Genomic DNA, 21,624 nt, shown 5'->3' on the forward strand with positions numbered 1-21,624 from the left:
GTGAAATTGTTGTTATATATAGGTGAATCCACATGAATTTAACATTTTTTTAAGAAATTAGACAAATCCCACGGAATTTGTAGATTTTATTGATATTTATATAGTTAATAATCTCGCAAAAACGAAATTTTTTGAAGGATTTTTTTTTGTGGGGAAAATCGAAACCAGTGATATAATACAGTTCAATCATGTCTACTAAACACTCTGTCAAAGAATTAGCACAATCGGTTGGAATATAGAGATTTTATTAACGTTTATAGCAAAATCGTGTTTTTACCGCAAGAAACGACGATTTTTACAATTGGACGATTTACACAAACAAACCCTTATTCCTCCGCATGCGAACGTGAAATTGTTGTTATATATAGGTGAATCCACATGAATTTAACATTTTTTTAAGAAATGAGACAAATCCCACGGAATTTGTAGATTATATTGATATTTATATAGTTAAAAAACTCGCAAAAACGAAATTTTTTGAAGGATTTTTTTTTGTGGGGAAAATCGAAACCAGTGACATAATACAGTTCAATCATGTATACTAAACACTCTGTCAAAGAATTAGCACAATCGGTTGGAATATAGAGATTTTATTAACGTTTATAGCAAAATCGTGTTTTTACCGCAAGAAACGACGATTTTTACAATTTGACCATTTTCACAAACAAACCCATATTCCTCTGCATGCGAACGTGAAATTGTTGTTATATATAGGTGACTCCACATGAATTTAACATTTTTTTAAGAAATTAGACAAATCCCCCGGAATTTGTAGATTTTATTGATATTTATATAGTTAAAATCTCGCAAAAACGAAATTTTTTGAAGGATTTTTTTTGTGGGGAAAATCGAAACCAGTGATTTAATACAGTTCAATCATGTATACTAAACACTCTGTCAAAGAATTAGCACAATCGGTTGGAATATAGAGATTTTATTAACGTTTATAGCAAAATCGTGTTTTTACCGCAAGAAACGACGATTTTTACAATTGGACGATTTACACAAACAAACCCACATTCCTCTGCATGCGAACGTGAAATTGTTGTTTTATATAGGTGAATCCACATGAATTTAACATTTTTTTAAGAAATTAGACAAATCCCACGGAATTTGTAAATTTTATTGATATTTATATAGTTAAAATCTCGCAAAAACGAAATTTTTTGAAGGATTTTTTTTTGTGGGGAAAATCGAAACCAGTGATATAATACAGTTCAATCATGTATACTAAACACTCTGTCAAAGAATTAGCACAATCGGTTGGAATATAGAGATTTTATTAACGTTTATAGCAAAATCGTGATTTTACCGCAAGAAACGACGATTTTTACAATTGGACGATTTACACAAACAAACCCATATTCCTCTGCATGCGAACGTGAAATTGTTGTTATATATAGGTGAATCCACATGAATTTAACATTTTTTTAAGAAATTAGACAAATCCCACGGAATTTGTAGATTTTATTGATATTTATATAGTTAATAATCTCGCAAAAACGAAATTTTTTGAAGGATTTTTTTTTGTGGGGAAAATCGAAACCAGTGATATAATACAGTTCAATCATGTATACTAAACACTCTGTCAAAGAATTAGCACAATCGGTTGGAATATAGAGATTTTATTAACGTTTATAGCAAAATCGTGTTTTTACCGCAAGAAACGACGATTTTTACAATTGGACGATTTACACAAACAAACCCTTATTCCTCCGCATGCGAACGTGAAATTGTTGTTATATATAGGTGAATCCACATGAATTTAACATTTTTTAAGAAATGAGACAAATCCCACGGAATTTGTAGATTATATTGATATTTATATAGTTAAAAAACTCGCAAAAACGAAATTTTTTGAAGGATTTTTTTTTTTGTGGGGAAAATCGAAACCAGTGATTTAATACAGTTCAATCATGTATACTAAACACTCTGTCAAAGAATTAGCACAATCGGTTGGAATATAGAGATTTTATTAACGTTTATAGCAAAATCGTGTTTTTTACCGCAAGAAACGACGATTTTTACAATTGGACGATTTACACAAACAAACCCATATTCTTCTGCATGCGAACGTGAAATTGTTGTTATATATAGGTGACTCCACATGAATTTAACATTTTTTTAAGAAATTAGACAAATCCCACGGAATTTGTAGATTTTATTGATATATAGATATAGTTAAAATCTCGCAAAAACGAAATTTTTTGAAGGATTTTTTTTTGTGGGGAAAATCGAAACCAGTGATTTAATACAGTTCAATCATGTATACTAAACACTCTGTCAAAGAATTAGCACAATCGGTTGGAATATAGAGATTTTATTAACGTTTATAGCAAAATCGTGTTTTTTACCGCAAGAAACGACGATTTTTACAATTGGACGATTTACACAAACAAACCCATATTCCTCTGCATGCGAACGTGAAATTGTTGTTATATATAGGTGAATCCACATGAATTTAACATTTTTTAAGAAATTAGACAAATCCCACGGAATTTGTAAATTTTATTGATATTTATATAGTTAAAATCTCGCAAAAACGAAATTTTTTGAAGGATTTTTTTTTGTGGGGAAAATCGAAACCAGTGATATAATACAGTTCAATCATGTATACTAAACACTCTGTCAAAGAATTAGCACAATCGGTTGGAATATAGAGATTTTATTAACGTTTATAGCAAAATGGTGTTTTTACCGCAAGAAACGACGATTTTTACAATTGGACGATTTACACAAACAAACCCATATTCCTCTGCATGCGAACGTGAAATTGTTGTTATATATAGGTGAATCCACATGAAGTTAACATTTTTTTAAGAAATTAGACAAATCCCACGGAATTTGTAAATTTTATTGATATTTATATAGTTAAAATCTCGCAAAAACGAAATTTTTTGAAGGATTTTTTTTTGTGGGGAAAATCGAAACCAGTGATATAATACAGTTCAATCATGTATACTAAACACTCTCTGTCAAAGAATTAGCACAATCGGTTGGAATATAGAGAATTTATTAACTTTTATAGCAAAATCGTGATTTTACCGCAAGAAACGACGATTTTTACAATTGGACGATTTACACAAACAAACCCATATTCCTCTGCATGCGAACGTGAAATTGTTGTTATATATAGGTGAATCCACATGAATTTAACATTTTTTTAAGAAATTAGACAAATCCCACGGAATTTGTAGATTTTATTGATATTTATATAGTTAATAATCTCGCAAAAACGAAATTTTTTGAAGGATTTTTTTTTGTGGGGAAAATCGAAACCAGTGATATAATACAGTTCAATCATGTATACTAAACACTCTGTCAAAGAATTAGCACAATCGGTTGGAATATAGAGATTTTATTAACGTTTATAGCAAAATCGTGTTTTTTACCGCAAGAAACGACGATTTTTACAATTGGACGATTTACACAAACAAACCCTTATTCCTCCGCATGCGAACGTGAAATTGTTGTTATATATAGGTGAATCCACATGAATTTAACATTTTTTTAAGAAATGAGACAAATCCCACGGAATTTGTAGATTATATTGATATTTATATAGTTAAAAAACTCGCAAAAACGAAATTTTTTGAAGGATTTTTTTTTTTTGTGGGGAAAATCGAAACCAGTGACATAATACAGTTCAATCATGTATACTAAACACTCTGTCAAAGAATTAGCACAATCGGTTGGAATATAGAGATTTTATTAGCATTTATAGCAAAATCGTGTTTTTACCGCAAGAAACGACGATTTTTACAATTTGACGATTTTCACGAACAAACCCATATTCCTCTGCATGCGAACGTGAAATTGTTGTTATATATAGGTGACTCCACATGAATTTAACATTTTTTTCTAGAAATTAGACAAATCCCCAGGAATTTGTAGATTTTATTGATATTTATATAGTTAAAATCTCGCAAAAACGAAATTTTTTGAAGGATTTTTTTTGTGGGGAAAATTGAAACCAGTGATATAATACAGTTCAATCATGTATACTAAACACTCTCTGTCAAAGAATTAGCACAATCGGTTGGAATATAGAGATTTTATTAACGTTTATAGCAAAATCGTGATTTTACCGCAAGAAACGACGATTTTTACAATTGGACGATTTACACAAACAAACCCATATTCCTCTGCATGCGAACGTGAAATTGTTGTTATATATAGGTGAATCCACATGAATTTAACATTTTTTTAAGAAATTAGACAAATCCCACGGAATTTGTAGATTTTATTGATATTTATATAGTTAATAATCTCGCAAAAACGAAATTTTTTGAAGGATTTTTTTTTGTGGGGAAAATCGAAACCAGTGATATAATACAGTTCAATCATGTCTACTAAACACTCTGTCAAAGAATTAGCACAATCGGTTGGAATATAGAGATTTTATTAACGTTTATAGCAAAATCGTGTTTTTACCGCAAGAAACGACGATTTTTACAATTGGACGATTTACACAAACAAACCCTTATTCCTCCGCATGCGAACGTGAAATTGTTGTTATATATAGGTGAATCCACATGAATTTAACATTTTTTTAAGAAATGAGACAAATCCCACGGAATTTGTAGATTATATTGATATTTATATAGTTAAAAAACTCGCAAAAACGAAATTTTTTGAAGGATTTTTTTTTTGTGGGGAAAATCGAAACCAGTGACATAATACAGTTCAATCATGTATACTAAACACTCTGTCAAAGAATTAGCACAATCGGTTGGAATATAGAGATTTTATTAGCGTTTATAGCAAAATCGTGTTTTTACCGCAAGAAACGACGATTTTTACAATTTGACGATTTTCACGAACAAACCCATATTCCTCTGCATGCGAACGTGAAATTGTTGTTATATATAGGTGACTCCACATGAATTTAACATTTTTTTAAGAAATTAGACAAATCCCCCCGGAATTTGTAGATTTTATTGATATTTATATAGTTAAAATCTCGCAAAAACGAAATTTTTTGAAGGATTTTTTTTGTGGGGAAAATCGAAACCAGTGATTTAATACAGTTCAATCATGTATACTAAACACTCTGTCAAAGAATTAGCACAATCGGTTGGAATATAGAGATTTTATTAACGTTTATAGCAAAATCGTGTTTTTACCGCAAGAAACGACGATTTTTACAATTGGACGATTTACACAAACAAACCCACATTCCTCTGCATGCGAACGTGAAATTGTTGTTATATATAGGTGAATCCACATGAATTTAACATTTTTTTAAGAAATTAGACAAATCCCACGGAATTTGTAAATTTTATTGATATTTATATAGTTAAAATCTCGCAAAAACGAAATTTTTTGAAGGATTTTTTTTTGTGGGGAAAATCGAAACCAGTGATATAATACAGTTCAATCATGTATACTAAACACTCTGTCAAAGAATTAGCACAATCGGTTGGAATATAGAGATTTTATTAACGTTTATAGCAAAATCGTGATTTTACCGCAAGAAACGACGATTTTTACAATTGGACGATTTACACAAACAAACCCATATTCCTCTGCATGCGAACGTGAAATTGTTGTTATATATAGGTGACTCCACATGAAGTTAACATTTTTTTAAGAAATTAGACAAATCCCACGGAATTTGTAAATTTTATTGATATTTATATAGTTAAAATCTCGCAAAAACGAAATTTTTTGAAGGATTTTTTTTTGTGGGGAAAATCGAAACCAGTGATATAATACAGTTCAATCATGTATACTAAACACTCTCTGTCAAAGAATTAGCACAATCGGTTGGAATATAGAGAATTTATTAACTTTTATAGCAAAATCGTGATTTTACCGCAAGAAACGACGATTTTTACAATTGGACGATTTACACAAACAAACCCATATTCCTCTGCATGCGAACGTGAAATTGTTGTTATATATAGGTGAATCCACATGAATTTAACATTTTTTTAAGAAATTAGACAAATCCCACGGAATTTGTAGATTTTATTGATATTTATATAGTTAATAATCTCGCAAAAACGAAATTTTTTGAAGGATTTTTTTTTGTGGGGAAAATCGAAACCAGTGATATAATACAGTTCAATCATGTATACTAAACACTCTGTCAAAGAATTAGCACAATCGGTTGGAATATAGAGATTTTATTAACGTTTATAGCAAAATCGTGTTTTTACCGCAAGAAACGACGATTTTTACAATTGGACGATTTACACAAACAAACCCTTATTCCTCCGCATGCGAACGTGAAATTGTTGTTATATATAGGTGAATCCACATGAATTTAACATTTTTTTAAGAAATGAGACAAATCCCACGGAATTTGTAGATTATATTGATATTTATATAGTTAAAAAACTCGCAAAAACGAAATTTTTTGAAGGATTTTTTTTTTTGTGGGGAAAATCGAAACCAGTGACATAATACAGTTCAATCATGTATACTAAACACTCTGTCAAAGAATTAGCACAATCGCTTGGAATATAGAGATTTTATTAGCATTTATAGCAAAATCGTGTTTTTACCGCAAGAAACGACGATTTTTACAATTTGACGATTTTCACGAACAAACCCATATACCTCTGCATGCGAACGTGAAATTGTTGTTATATATAGGTGACTCCACATGAATTTAACATTTTTTTTTAGAAATTAGACAAATCCCCAGGAATTTGTAGATTTTATTGATATTTATATAGTTAAAATCTCGCAAAAACGAAATTTTTTGAAGGATTTTTTTTGTGGGGAAAATCGAAACCAGTGATATAATACAGTTCAATCATGTATACTAAACACTCTCTGTCAAAGAATTAGCACAATCGGTTGGAATATAGAGATTTTATTAACGTTTATAGCAAAATCGTGATTTTACCGCAAGAAACGACGATTTTTACAATTGGACGATTTACACAAACAAACCCATATTCCTCTGCATGCGAACGTGAAATTGTTGTTATATATAGGTGAATCCACATGAATTTAACATTTTTTTAAGAAATTAGACAAATCCCACGGAATTTGTAGATTTTATTGATATTTATATAGTTAATAATCTCGCAAAAACGAAATTTTTTGAAGGATTTTTTTTTGTGGGGAAAATCGAAACCAGTGATATAATACAGTTCAATCATGTCTACTAAACACTCTGTCAAAGAATTAGCACAATCGGTTGGAATATAGAGATTTTATTAACGTTTATAGCAAAATCGTGTTTTTACTGCAAGAAACGACGATTTTTACAATTGGACGATTTACACAAACAAACCCTTATTCCTCCGCATGCGAACGTGAAATTGTTGTTATATATAGGTGAATCCACATGAATTTAACATTTTTTTAAGAAATGAGACAAATCCCACGGAATTTGTAGATTATATTGATATTTATATAGTTAAAAAACTCGCAAAAACGAAATTTTTTGAAGGATTTTTTTTTGTGGGGAAAATCGAAACCAGTGACATAATACAGTTCAATCATGTATACTAAACACTCTGTCAAAGAATTAGCACAATCGGTTGGAATATAGAGATTTTATTAGCGTTTATAGCAAAATCGTGTTTTTACCGCAAGAAACGACGATTTTTACAATTTGACGATTTTCACGAACAAACCCATATTCCTCTGCATGCGAACGTGAAATTGTTGTTATATATAGGTGACTCCACATGAATTTAACATTTTTTTAAGAAATTAGACAAATCCCCCGGAATTTGTAGATTTTATTGATATTTATATAGTTAAAATCTCGCAAAAACGAAATTTTTTGAAGGATTTTTTTTGTGGGGAAAATCGAAACCAGTGATTTAATACAGTTCAATCATGTATACTAAACACTCTGTCAAAGAATTAGCACAATCGGTTGGAATATAGAGATTTTATTAACGTTTATAGCAAAATCGTGTTTTTACCGCAAGAAACGACGATTTTTACAATTGGACGATTTACACAAACAAACCCACATTCCTCTGCATGCGAACGTGAAATTGTTGTTATATATAGGTGAATCCACATGAATTTAACATTTTTTTAAGAAATTAGACAAATCCCACGGAATTTGTAAATTTTATTGATATTTATATAGTTAAAATCTCGCAAAAACGAAATTTTTTGAAGGATTTTTTTTTGTGGGGAAAATCGAAACCAGTGATATAATACAGTTCAATCATGTATACTAAACACTCTGTCAAAGAATTAGCACAATCGGTTGGAATATAGAGATTTTATTAACGTTTATAGCAAAATCGTGATTTTACCGCAAGAAACGACGATTTTTACAATTGGACGATTTACACAAACAAACCCATATTCCTCTGCATGCGAACGTGAAATTGTTGTTATATATAGGTGAATCCACATGAATTTAACATTTTTTTAAGAAATTAGACAAATCCCACGGAATTTGTAGATTTTATTGATATTTATATAGTTAATAATCTCGCAAAAACGAAATTTTTTGAAGGATTTTTTTTTGTGGGGAAAATCGAAACCAGTGATATAATACAGTTCAATCATGTATACTAAACACTCTGTCAAAGAATTAGCACAATCGGTTGGAATATAGAGATTTTATTAACGTTTATAGCAAAATCGTGTTTTTACCGCAAGAAACGACGATTTTTACAATTAGACGATTTACACAAACAAACCCTGATTCCTCCGCATGCGAACGTGAAATTGTTGTTATATATAGGTGAATCCACATGAATTTAACATTTTTTTAAGAAATGAGACAAATCCCACGGAATTTGTAGATTATATTGTTATTTATATAGTTAAAAAACTCGCAAAAACGAAATTTTTTGAAGGATTTTTTTTTTGTGGGGAAAATCGAAACCAGTGATTTAATACAGTTCAATCATGTATACTAAACACTCTGTCAAAGAATTAGCACAATCGGTTGGAATATAGAGATTTTATTAACGTTTATAGCAAAATCGTGTTTTTACCGCAAGAAACGACGATTTTTACAATTGGACGATTTACACAAACAAACCCATATTCTTCTGCATGCGAACGTGAAATTGTTGTTATATGCAGGTGACTCCACATGAATTTAACATTTTTTTAAGAAATTAGACAAATCCCACGGAATTTGTAGATTTTATTGATATTTATATAGTTAAAATCTCGCAAAAACGAAATTTTTTGAAGGATTTTTTTTTGTGGGGAAAATCGAAACCAGTGATATAATACAGTTCAATCATGTATACTAAACACTCTTTCAAAGAATTAGCACAATCGGTTGGAATATAGAGATTTTATTAACGTTTATAGCAAAATCGTGTTTTTACCGCAAGATACGACTATTTTTACAATTGGACGATTTACACAAACAAACCCATATTCCTCTGCATGCGAAAGTGAAATTGTTGTTATATATAGGTGAATCCACATGAATTTAACATTTTTTTAAGAAATTAGACAAATCCCACGGAATTTGTAGATTTTATTGATATTTATATAGCTAAATCTCGCAAAAACGAAATTTTTTGAAGGATTTTTTTTTGTGGGGAAAATCGAAACCAGTGATATAATACAGTTCAATCATGTATACTAAACACTCTGTCCAAGAATTAGCACAATCGGTTGGAATATAGAGATTTTATTAACGTTTATAGCAAAATCGTGTTTTTACCGCAAGAAACGACGATTTTTACAATTGGACGCTTTACACAAACAAACCCATATTCCTCTGCATGCGAACGTGAAATTGTTGTTATATATAGGTGTCTCCACATGAATTTAACATTTTTTTAAGAAATTAGACAAATCCCCCGGAATTTGTAGATTTTATTGATATATATATATAGTTAAAATCTCGCAAAAACGAAATTTTTTGAAGGATTTTTTTTTGTGGGGAAAATCGAAACCAGTGATTTAATACAGTTCAATCATGTATACTAAACACTCTGTCAAAGAATTAGCACAATCGGTTGGAATATAGAGATTTTATTAACGTTTATAGCAAAATCGTGTTTTTACCGCAAGAAACGACGATTTTTACAATTGGACGATTTACACAAACAAACCCATATTCCTCTGCATGCGAACGTGAAATTGTTGTTATATATAGGTGAATCCACATGAATTTAACATTTTTTTAAGAAATTAGACAAATCCCACGGAATTTGTAAATTTTATTGATATTTATATAGTTAAAATCTCGCAAAAACGAAATTTTTTGAAGGATTTTTTTTTGTGGGGAAAATCGAAACCAGTGATATAATACAGTTCAATCATGTATACTAAACACTCTGTCAAAGAATTAGCACAATCGGTTGGAATATAGAGATTTTATTAACGTTTATAGCAAAATCGTGTTTTTACCGCAAGAAACGACGATTTTTACAATTGGACGATTTACACAAACAAACCCATATTCCTCTGCATGCGAACGTGAAATTGTTGTTATATATAGGTGAATCCACATGAATTTAACATTTTTTTAAGAAATTAGACAAATCCCACGGAATTTGTAAATTTTATTGATATTTATATAGTTAAAATCTCGCAAAAACGAAATTTTTTGAAGGATTTTTTTTTGTGGGGAAAATCGAAACCAGTGATATAATACAGTTCAATCATGTATACTAAACACTCTCTGTCAAAGAATTAGCACAATCGGTTGGAATATATAGATTTTATTAACGTTTATAGCAAAATCGTGATTTTACCGCAAGAAACGACGATTTTTACAATTGGACGATTTACACAAACAAACCCATATTCCTCTGGATGCGAACGTGAAATTGTTGTTATATATAGGTGAATCCACATGAATTTAACATTTTTTTAAGAAATTAGACAAATCCCACGGAATTTGTAGATTTTATTGATATTTATATAGTCAATAATCTCGCAAAAACGAAATTTTTTGAAGGATTTTTTTTTGTGGGGAAAATCGAAACCAGTGATATAATACAGTTCAATCATGTATACTAAACACTCTGTCAAAGAATTAGCACAATCGGTTGGAATATAGAGATTTTATTAACGTTTATAGCAAAATCGTGTTTTTACCGCAAGAAACGACGATTTTTACAATTGGACGATTTACACAAACAAACCCTTATTCCTCCGCATGCGAACGTGAAATTGTTGTTATATATAGGTGAATCCACATGAATTTAACATTTTTTTAAGAAATGAGACAAATCCCACGGAATTTGTAGATTATATTGATATTTGTATAGTTAAAAAACTCGCAAAAACGAAATTTTTTGAAGGATTTTTTTTTGTGGGGAAAATCGAAACCAGTGACATAATACAGTTCAATCATGTATACTGAACACTCTGTCAAAGAATTAGCACAATCGGTTGGAATATAGAGATTTTATTAGCGTTTATAGCAAAATCGTGTTTTTACCGCAAGAAACGACGATTTTTACAATTTGACGATTTTCACGAACAAACCCATATTCCTCTGCATGCGAACGTGAAATTGTTGTTATATATAGGTGACTCCACATGAATTTAACATTTTTTTAAGAAATTAGACAAATCCCCCGGGATTTGTAGATTTTATTGATATTTATATAGTTAAAATCTCGCAAAAACGAAATTTTTTGAAGGATTTTTTTTTGTGGGGAAAATCGAAACCAGTGATTTAATACAGTTCAATCATGTATACTAAACACTGTGTCAAAGAATTAGCACAATCGGTTGGAATATAGAGATTTTATTAACGTTTATAACAAAATCGTGTTTTTACCGCAAGAAACGACGATTTTTACAATTGGACGATTTACACAAACAAACCCATATTCCTCTGCATGCGAACGTGAAATTGTTGTTATATATAGGTGAATCCACATGAATTTAACATTTTTTTAAGAAATTAGACAAATCCCACGGAATTTGTAAATTTTATTGATATTTATATAATTAAAATCTCGCAAAAACGAAATTTTTTGAAGGATTTTTTTTTTGTGGGGAAAATCGAAACCAGTGATATAATACAGTTCAATCATGTATACTAAACACTCTGTCAAAGAATTAGCACAATCGGTTGGAATATAGAGATTTTATTAACGTTTATAGCAAAATCGTGTTTTTACCGCAAGAAACGACGATTTTTACAATTGGACGATTTACACAAACAAACCCATATTCCTCTGCATGCGAACGTGAAATTGTTGTTATATATAGGTGAATCCACATGAATTTAACATTTTTTTAAGAAATTAGACAAATCCCACGGAATTTGTAAATTTTATTGATATTTATATAGTTAAAATCTCGCAAAAACGAAATTTTTTGAAGGATTTTTTTTTGTGGGGAAAATCGAAACCAGTGATATAATACAGTTCAATCATGTATACTAAACACTCTCTGTCAAAGAATTAGCACAATCGGTTGGAATATAGAGATTTTATTAACGTTTATAGCAAAATCGTGATTTTACCGCAAGAAACGACGATTTTTACAATTGGACGATTTACACAAACAAACCCATATTCCTCTGCATGCGAACGTGAAATTGTTGTTATATATAGGTGAATCCACATGAATTTAACATTTTTTTAAGAAATTAGACAAATCCCACGGAATTTGTAGATTTTATTGATATTTATATAGTTAATAATCTCGCAAAAACGAAATTTTTTGAAGGATTTTTTTTTGTGGGGAAAATCGAAACCAGTGATATAATACAGTTCAATCATGTATACTAAACACTCTGTCAAAGAATTAGCACAATCGGTTGGAATATAGAGATTTTATTAACGTTTATAGCAAAATCGTGTTTTTACCGCAAGAAACGACGATTTTTACAATTGGACGATTTACACAAACAAACCCTTATTCCTCCGCATGCGAACGTGAAATTGTTGTTATATATAGGTGAATCCACATGAATTTAACATTTTTTTAAGAAATGAGACAAATCCCACGGAATTTGTAGATTATATTGATATTTATATAGTTAAAAAACTCGCAAAAACGAAATTTTTTGAAGGATTTTTTTTTGTGGGGAAAATCGAAACCAGTGACATAATACAGTTCAATCATGTATACTAAACACTCTGTCAAAGAATTAGCACAATCGGTTGGAATATAGAGATTTTATTAGCGTTTATAGCAAAATCGTGTTTTTACCGCAAGAAACGACGATTTTTACAATTTGACGATTTTCACGAACAAACCCATATTCCTCTGCATGCGAACGTGAAATTGTTGTTATATATAGGTGACTCCACATGAATTTAACATTTTTTTAAGAAATTAGACAAATCCCCCGGAATTTGTAGATTTTATTGATATTTATATAGTTAAAATCTCGCAAAAACGAAATTTTTTGAAGGATTTTTTTTGTGGGGAAAATCGAAACCAGTGATTTAATACAGTTCAATCATGTATACTAAACACTCTGTCAAAGAATTAGCACAATCGGTTGGAATATAGAGATTTTATTAACGTTTATAGCAAAATCGTGTTTTTACCGCAAGAAACGACGATTTTTACAATTGGACGATTTACACAAACAAACCCACATTCCTCTGCATGCGAACGTGAAATTGTTGTTATATATAGGTGAATCCACATGAATTTAACATTTTTTTAAGAAATTAGACAAATCCCACGGAATTTGTAAATTTTATTGATATTTATATAGTTAAAATCTCGCAAAAACGAAATTTTTTGAAGGATTTTTTTTTGTGGGGAAAATCGAAACCAGTGATATAATACAGTTCAATCATGTATACTAAACACTCTGTCAAAGAATTAGCACAATCGGTTGGAATATAGAGATTTTATTAACGTTTATAGCAAAATCGTGATTTTACCGCAAGAAACGACGATTTTTACAATTGGACGATTTACACAAACAAACCCATATTCCTCTGCATGCGAACGTGAAATTGTTATATATAGGTGAATCCACATGAATTTAACATTTTTTTAAGAAATTAGACAAATCCCACGGAATTTGTAGATTTTATTGATATTTATATAGTTAATAATCTCGCAAAAACGAAATTTTTTGAAGGATTTTTTTTTGTGGGGAAAATCGAAACCAGTGATATAATACAGTTCAATCATGTATACTAAACACTCTGTCAAAGAATTAGCACAATCGGTTGGAATATAGAGATTTTATTAACGTTTATAGCAAAATCGTGTTTTTACCGCAAGAAACGACGATTTTTACAATTGGACGATTTACACAAACAAACCCTGATTCCTCCGCATGCGAACGTGAAATTGTTGTTATATATAGGTGAATCCACATGAATTTAACATTTTTTTAAGAAATGAGACAAATCCCACGGAATTTGTAGATTATATTGTTATTTATATAGTTAAAAAACTCGCAAAAACGAAATTTTTTGAAGGATTTTTTTTTTGTGGGGAAAATCGAAACCAGTGATTTAATACAGTTCAATCATGTATACTAAACACTCTGTCAAAGAATTAGCACAATCGGTTGGAATATAGAGATTTTATTAACGTTTATAGCAAAATCGTGTTTTTACCGCAAGAAACGACGATTTTTACAATTGGACGATTTACACAAACAAACCCATATTCTTCTGCATGCGAACGTGAAATTGTTGTTATATGCAGGTGACTCCACATGAATTTAACATTTTTTTAAGAAATTAGACAAATCCCACGGAATTTGTAGATTTTATTGATATTTATATAGTTAAAATCTCGCAAAAACGAAATTTTTTGAAGGATTTTTTTTTGTGGGGAAAATCGAAACCAGTGATATAATACAGTTCAATCATGTATACTAAACACTCTTTCAAAGAATTAGCACAATCGGTTGGAATATAGAGATTTTATTAACGTTTATAGCAAAATCGTGTTTTTACCGCAAGATACGACTATTTTTACAATTGGACGATTTACACAAACAAACCCATATTCCTCTGCATGCGAAAGTGAAATTGTTGTTATATATAGGTGAATCCACATGAATTTAACATTTTTTTAAGAAATTAGACAAATCCCACGGAATTTGTAGATTTTATTGATATTTATATAGCTAAATCTCGCAAAAACGAAATTTTTTGAAGGATTTTTTTTTGTGGGGAAAATCGAAACCAGTGATATAATACAGTTCAATCATGTATACTAAACACTCTGTCCAAGAATTAGCACAATCGGTTGGAATATAGAGATTTTATTAACGTTTATAGCAAAATCGTGTTTTTACCGCAAGAAACGACGATTTTTACAATTGGACGCTTTACACAAACAAACCCATATTCCTCTGCATGCGAACGTGAAATTGTTGTTATATATAGGTGTCTCCACATGAATTTAACATTTTTTTAAGAAATTAGACAAATCCCCCGGAATTTGTAGATTTTATTGATATATATATATAGTTAAAATCTCGCAAAAACGAAATTTTTTGAAGGATTTTTTTTTGTGGGGAAAATCGAAACCAGTGATTTAATACAGTTCAATCATGTATACTAAACACTCTGTCAAAGAATTAGCACAATCGGTTGGAATATAGAGATTTTATTAACGTTTATAGCAAAATCGTGTTTTTACCGCAAGAAACGACGATTTTTACAATTGGACGATTTACACAAACAAACCCATATTCCTCTGCATGCGAACGTGAAATTGTTGTTATATATAGGTGAATCCACATGAATTTAACATTTTTTTAAGAAATTAGACAAATCCCACGGAATTTGTAAATTTTATTGATATTTATATAGTTAAAATCTCGCAAAAACGAAATTTTTTGAAGGATTTTTTTTTGTGGGGAAAATCGAAACCAGTGATATAATACAGTTCAATCATGTATACTAAACACTCTGTCAAAGAATTAGCACAATCGGTTGGAATATAGAGATTTTATTAACGTTTATAGCAAAATCGTGTTTTTACCGCAAGAAACGACGATTTTTACAATTGGACGATTTACACAAACAAACCCATATTCCTCTGCATGCGAACGTGAAATTGTTGTTATATATAGGTGAATCCACATGAATTTAACATTTTTTTAAGAAATTAGACAAATCCCACGGAATTTGTAAATTTTATTGATATTTATATAGTTAAAATCTCGCAAAAACGAAATTTTTTGAAGGATTTTTTTTTTGTGGGGAAAATCGAAACCAGTGATATAATACAGTTCAATCATGTATACTAAACACTCTCTGTCAAAGAATTAGCACAATCGGTTGGAATATAGAGATTTTATTAACGTTTATAGCAAAATCGTGATTTTACCGCAAGAAACGACGATTTTTACAATTGGACGATTTACACAAACAAACCCATATTCCTCTGGATGCGAACGTGAAATTGTTGTTATATATAGGTGAATCCACATGAATTTAACATTTTTTTAAGAAATTAGACAAATCCCACGGAATTTGTAGATTTTATTGATATTTATATAGTCAATAATCTCGCAAAAACGAAATTTTTTGAAGGATTTTTTTTTGTGGGGAAAATCGAAACCAGTGATATAATACAGTTCAATCATGTATACTAAACACTCTGTCAAAGAATTAGCACAATCGGTTGGAATATAGAGATTTTATTAACGTTTATAGCAAAATCGTGTTTTTACCGCAAGAAACGACGATTTTTACAATTGGACGATTTACACAAACAAACCCTTATTCCTCCGCATGCGAACGTGAAATTGTTGTTATATATAGGTGAATCCACATGAATTTAACATTTTTTTAAGAAATGAGACAAATCCCACGGAATTTGTAGATTATATTGATATTTGTATAGTTAAAAAACTCGCAAAAACGAAATTTTTTGAAGGATTTTTTTTTGTGGGGAAAATCGAAACCAGTGACATAATACAGTTCAATCATGTATACTGAACACTCTGTCAAAGAATTAGCACAATCGGTTGGAATATAGAGATTTTATTAGCGTTTATAGCAAAATCGTGTTTTTACCGCAAGAAACGACGATTTTTACAATTTGACGATTTTCACGAACAAACCCATATTCCTCTGCATGCGAACGTGAAATTGTTGTTATATATAGGTGACTCCACATGAATTTAACATTTTTTTAAGAAATTAGACAAATCCCCCGGGATTTGTAGATTTTATTGATATTTATATAGTTAAAATCTCGCAAAAACGAAATTTTTTGAAGGATTTTTTTTTGTGGGGAAAATCGAAACCAGTGATTTAATACAGTTCAATCATGTATACTAAACACTGTGTCAAAGAATTAGCACAATCGGTTGGAATATAGAGATTTTATTAACGTTTATAACAAAATCGTGTTTTTACCGCAAGAAACGACGATTTTTACAATTGGACGATTTACACAAACAAACCCATATTCCTCTGCATGCGAACGTGAAATTGTTGTTATATATAGGTGAATCCACATGAATTTAACATTTTTTTAAGAAATTAGACAAATCCCACGGAATTTGTAAATTTTATTGATATTTATATAATTAAAATCTCGCAAAAACGAAATTTTTTGAAGGATTTTTTTTTGTGGGGAAAATCGAAACCAGTGATATAATACAGTTCAATCATGTATACTAAACACTCTGTCAAAGAATTAGCACAATCGGTTGGAATATAGAGATTTTATTAACGTTTATAGCAAAATCGTGTTTTTACCGCAAGAAACGACGATTTTTACAATTGGACGATTTACACAAACAAACCCATATTCCTCTGCATGCGAACGTGAAATTGTTGTTATATATAGGTGAATCCACATGAATTTAACATTTTTTTAAGAAATTAGACAAATCCCACGGAATTTGTAAATTTTATTGATATTTATATAGTTAAAATCTCGCAAAAACGAAATTTTTTGAAGGATTTTTTTTTGTGGGGAAAATCGAAACCAGTGATATAATACAGTTCAATCATGTATACTAAACACTCTCTGTCAAAGAATTAGCACAATCGGTTGGAATATAGAGATTTTATTAACGTTTATAGCAAAATCGTGATTTTACCGCAAGAAACGACGATTTTTACAATTGGACGATTTACACAAACAAACCCATATTCCTCTGCATGCGAACGTGAAATTGTTGTTATATATAGGTGAATCCACATGAATTTAACATTTTTTTAAGAAATTAGACAAATCCCACGGAATTTGTAGATTTTATTGATATTTATATAGTTAATAATCTCGCAAAAACGAAATTTTTTGAAGGATTTTTTTTTGTGGGGAAAATCGAAACCAGTGATATAATACAGTTCAATCATGTATACTAAACACTCTGTCAAAGAATTAGCACAATCGGTTGGAATATAGAGATTTTATTAACGTTTATAGCAAAATTGTGTTTTTACCGCAAGAAACGACGATTTTTACAATTGGACGATTTACACAAACAAACCCTTATTCCTCCGCATGCGAACGTGAAATTGTTGTTATATATAGGTGAATCCACATGAATTTAACATTTTTTTAAGAAATGAGACAAATCCCACGGAATTTGTAGATTATATTGATATTTGTATAGTTAAAAAACTCGCAAAAACGAAATTTTTTGAAGGATTTTTTTTTGTGGGGAAAATCGAAACCAGTGACATAATACAGTTCAATCATGTATACTGAACACTCTGTCAAAGAATTAGCACAATCGGTTGGAATATAGAGATTTTATTAGCGTTTATAGCAAAATCGTGTTTTTACCGCAAGAAACGACGATTTTTACAATTTGACGATTTTCACGAACAAACCCATATTCCTCTGCATGCGAACGTGAAATTGTTGTTATATATAGGTGACTCCACATGAATTTAACATTTTTTTAAGAAATTAGACAAATCCCCCAGGATTTGTAGATTTTATTGATATTTATATAGTTAAAATCTCGCAAAAACGAAATGTTTTGAAGAATTTTTTTTTGTGGGGAAAATCGAAACCAGTGATTTAATACAGTTCAATCATGTATACTAAACACTGTGTCAAAGAATTAGCACAATCGGTTGGAATATAGAGATTTTATTAACGTTTATAACAAAATCGTGTTTTTACCGCAAGAAACGACGATTTTTACAATTGGACGATTTACACAAACAAACCCATATTCCTCTGCATGCGAACGTGAAATTGTTGTTATATATAGGTGAATCCACATGAATTTAACATTTTTTTAAGAAATTAGACAAATCCCACGGAATTTGTAAATTTTATTGATATTTATATAGTTAAAATCTCGCAAAAACGAAATTTTTTGAAGGATTTTTTTTTGTGGGGAAAATCGAAACCAGTGATATAATACAGTTCAATCATGTATACTAAACACTCTGTCAAAGAATTAGCACAATCGGTTGGAATATAGAGATTTTATTAACGTTTATAGCAAAATCGTGATTTTACCGCAAGAAACGACGATTTTTACAATTGGTCGATTTACACAAACAAACCCATATTCCTCTGCATGCGAACGTGAAATTGTTGTTATATATAGGTGACTCCACATGAATTTAACATTTTTTTAAGAAATTAGACAAATCCCCAGGAATTTGTAGATTTTATTGATATTTATATAGTTAAAATCTCGCAAAAACGAAATTTTTTGAAGGATTTTTTTTTGTGGGGAAAATCGAAACCAGTGATATAATACAGTTCAATCATGTATACTAAACACTCTGTCAAAGAATTAGCACAATCGGTTGGAATATAGAGATTTTATTAACGTTTATAGCAAAATCGTGTTTTTACCGCAAGAAACGACGATTTTTACAATTGGACGATTTACACAAACAACCCATATTCCTCTGCATGCGTACGTGAAATTGTTGTTATATACAGGTGAATCCACATGAATTTAACATTTTTTTTAAGAAATTAGACAAATCCCACGGAATTTGTAGATTTTATTGATATTTATATAGTTAATAATCTCGCAAAAACGAAATTTTTTGAAGGATTCTTTTTGTGGGGAAAATCGAAACCAGTGATATAATACAGTTCAATCATGTATACTAAACACTCTGTCAAAGAATTAGCACAATCGGTTGGAATATAGAGATTTTATTAACGTTTATAGCAAAATCGTGTTTTTACCGCAAGAAACGACGATTTTTACAATTGGACGATTTACACAAACAAACCCTTATTCCTCCGCATGCGAACGTGAAATTGTTGTTATATATAGGTGAATCCACATGAATTTAACATTTTTTTAAGAAAAAATTAGACAAATCCCACGGAATTTGTAGATTATATTGATATTTATATAGTTAAAAAACTCGCAAAAACGAAATTTTTTGAAGGATTTTTTTTTTTTTGTGGGGAAAATCGAAACCAGTGACATAATACAGTTCAATCATGTATACTAAACACTCTGTCAAAGAATTAGCACAATCGGTTGGAATATAGAGATTTTATTAGCGTTTATAGCAAAATCGTGTTTTTACCGCAAGAAACGACGATTTTTACAATTTGACGATTTTCACGAACAAACCCATATTCCTCTGCATGCGAACGTGAAATTGTTGTTATATATAGGTGACTCCACATGAATTTAACATTTTTTTTTAGAAATTAGACAAATCCCCAGGAATTTGTAGATTTTATTGATATTTATATAGTTAAAATCTCGCAAAAACGAAATTTTTTGAAGGATTTTTTTTGTGGGGAAAATCGAAACCAGTGATATAATACAGTTCAATCATGTATACTAAACACTCTCTGTCAAAGAATTAGCACAATCGGTTGGAATATAGAGATTTTATTAACGTTTATAGCAAAATCGTGATTTTACCGCAAGAAACGACGATTTTTACAATTGGACGATTTACACAAACAAACCCATATTCCTCTGCATGCGAACGTGAAATTGTTGTTATATATAGGTGAATCCACATGAATTTAACATTTTTTTAAGAAATTAGACAAATCCCACGGAATTTGTAGATTTTATTGATATTTATATAGTTAATAATCTCGCAAAAACGAAATTTTTTGAAGGATTTTTTTTTGTGGGGAAAATCGAAACCAGTGATATAATACATTTCAATCATGTCTACTAAACACTCTGTCAAAGAATTAGCACAATCGGTTGGAATATAGAGATTTTATTAACGTTTATAGCAAAATCGTGATTTTACCGCAAGAAACGACGATTTTTACAATTGGACGATTTACACAAACAAACCCATATTCCTCTGCATGCGAACGTGAAATTGTTGTTATATATAGGTGAATCCACATGAATTTAACATTTTTTTAAGAAATTAGACAAATCCCACGGAATTTGTAGATTTTATTGATATTTATATAGTTAATAATCTCGCAAAAACGAAATTTTTTGAAGGATTTTTTTTTGTGGGGAAAATCGAAACCAGTGATATAATACAGTTCAATCATGTATACTAAACACTCTGTCAAAGAATTAGCACAATCGGTTGGAATATAGAGATTTTATTAACGTTTATAGCAAAATCGTGTTTTTACCGCAAGAAACGACGATTTTTACAATTGGACGATTTACACAAACAAACCCTTATTCCTCCGCATGCGAACGTGAAATTGTTGTTATATATAGGTGAATCCACATGAATTTAACATTTTTTTAAGAAATGAGACAAATCCCACGGAATTTGTAGATTATATTGATATTTGTATAGTTAAAAAACTCGCAAAAACGAAATTTTTTGAAGGATTTTTTTTTGTGGGGAAAATCGAAACCAGTGA

The sequence above is a fragment of the Periplaneta americana genome, chromosome 11 (genome assembly GCF_040183065.1).
Source record: "Periplaneta americana isolate PAMFEO1 chromosome 11, P.americana_PAMFEO1_priV1, whole genome shotgun sequence".
NCBI classification, from domain to species: Eukaryota; Metazoa; Arthropoda; class Insecta; order Blattodea; family Blattidae; genus Periplaneta; species Periplaneta americana.